Here is a 2,333-nt window from a genome sequence, read left to right on the forward strand (position 1 = left end):
TATAAAACTCTCTCTTATATATGAGTTTCTGTGGGTTTGTTTCTCTAAAGTACCCAGATTATCACAGTGTGTGAGAGAGAGAGACATTTTAAGCAACTGTGTCAAAGAATGAGTGGGGCTGGCAAGGTTAGGACAGTTTAGCAGATAGTTAAAACTCAAGAGAGCGCCAACTTTGCGATCTTGAGCTGAATTTTTTTGGGACAGCCCAACAGGCTAGAAGCTTGGAAAGTTTTTTCCGGTTATACTCTTGGGGTGTAATTTCATCTTATCTCCAATATTTCTGAGCAAATGCTCTCTCAAAAACCTTCAAAGGATTGAGTGAGGCTTATCCACACTACCAAAGGTAATCTCCTTTACTTAAAGTCAGCAGATTGTAAATGGAATCACATCTAAAAAATACCTTTACAATAACATCTAGACTACTGTGTACAGTTAAGCAGCTGGGCACCAGAGCTTATCAAAATATGAGCATCAACTTCTCCACAGGGTCATGCGCTGGAGGATGATGTTATTCTGTAGCTGTGGAGAGATTTTCTGGGCCTCATGAAGATTCTTCTCAGTAAATTAATGACTAAGGTAGAACCCAGTAGCTCAAGTCTCAAACAGAACTTGAAATCTCCTGGGTTTGAAAACAATTGATCAGAATAGAAGTCATTGTTTCAATGATTACAGATGTCTACACTCCCAGAGACAGAGATAGTATTCAAAGATGAAAATACATAAGTCTTACCAGGCAAAGACTATTTTTCATTATTTATTGAACCTTGGGCTACTTTTAGTCCTCCTCACCTCAAGGAAAATGTCTCTATTAAAGATAAACCCTGACTTTTTATACCTTCTTTCTATTTTTTGAATTTTAGTTCAGAATGCATCATCAGCCTCCCTTGCAAACAGTACATAAAATTTTCAGACTAAGTGAATGCTATGCATAAATTAAATAAATCAGACATACACTCTCCTAATAGCCTTCTTAAACAGGCTAGAAACAAATCCCTTCAGGTGGCTTCTGTCTTTCAACAGCTGGTTCTTTAACATGAAATCCCCGATCTAGGTCTTGACAGTAATGATTTCTAACCCAAGCTTATCTACTCGTTTGGATCACTCTGTCTTAAAGACTTTCTTTTCTGCCTGGCTCCTTGTCAGACTTAGTCTCCTTGCTGCACACGTCTCACCTTCATTCTATGTAGCTTCACCCAATTCTAGGTGATCTGCAAAAATTACTGCTAAATCTTCACTAAGAGTTGTTCTCTGCAATTTTGTATTTTAAATCATCATATCCTATATTCCCTGTGCTTTAAATCTTTCTGCAATTATATTTGTTCCACTTAGCTTCTCCCTAAATTGCTTCTTTACATTTTTTGTATTTCTCATTTTATGGATTCTATTTTCCCAAGATGGGAACACTAACACTTGCATACTCAGACAACCTAGTTAATAAGGTACAAACATACCATTTTGATGTTTCTAATCGGATGCAATTACAAGGTCCCACGTTAAGAGATGTTTCGTAACTCTTCTAAAGTCCTTGAAACCCTTGAACTAGCATTGTAATTCAGACTAGTAAATGAGGTTGTGGAGTTACAGTGGAAGTTGAGTTTTCAGTTTCCTCGTGTCAGTTATGTGACGTTTATGGCATTGACTGGTCCTGAGCATGTCCCATTCTCATTACAGCTTCTATTATTTATGGAAAATTGTGGAAACTATCAATGTTCAATATTTCCCAAAACAAAATCCCTTCATTATAAAAGTTTGGCTACCCTGTCATATAAGGAATTGCTATTAGCCAAATAGTCACCAAGTGGAAAAGAAGCAAGAAAATGATATTAGGAAAGCTTAAACTATACAAGCGATGGTTCCACAGCCTACTACTTGCCATTTAATGTAGCATCTGGTTATGGTGGAACTCTGCAATTGAGAACATTCATTAAAACACGTTGCCAGCAATCAGCTCGGTGCGCAGCACTGCCAGCAGCTTCCCTCCGCTGCTCCAGCACCGACAGCAGAGCCTCGTGCTGAAGCGCCACGAATCGTCCATGCGCGGGTCCACGGGGTCTTGAAATGATCATCTTGTAGCTAACATTCACCACCAGGAGGAAACGGTTGAAGCTGATCAATCAGCCTGAGAAGCTCTTCATTGGCGGGCTCAATACAGGAATAAATGAGAAGGCGCTTGAAGCAGGGTTTGGCAAATACGGATGGATTCTGGAAGTACTCCTGATGAAAGACCATGGAACAAACCAACCCAGAAGCTTAGCTTTTGTCACCTTCGAAAGCCCAGCAGATGCTAAAGATGCAGCCCAAGGTACGGATGCAAAGTCTCTGGATGGAATACA

At 39.6% G+C, this 2,333-nt stretch overlaps 1 pseudogene; it reads left to right on the top strand.

The window, feature by feature from the left end:
* Positions 1-2,333, top strand: part of LOC101655201 — a 30,537-nt pseudogene that overhangs the window by 27,329 nt on the left and 875 nt on the right.

The sequence above is a fragment of the Echinops telfairi genome, unplaced genomic scaffold (assembly GCF_000313985.2).
Source record: "Echinops telfairi isolate 266 unplaced genomic scaffold, ASM31398v2 ScPeMD7_2010;HRSCAF=2546, whole genome shotgun sequence".
Lineage (NCBI taxonomy): Eukaryota > Metazoa > Chordata > Mammalia > Afrosoricida > Tenrecidae > Echinops > Echinops telfairi.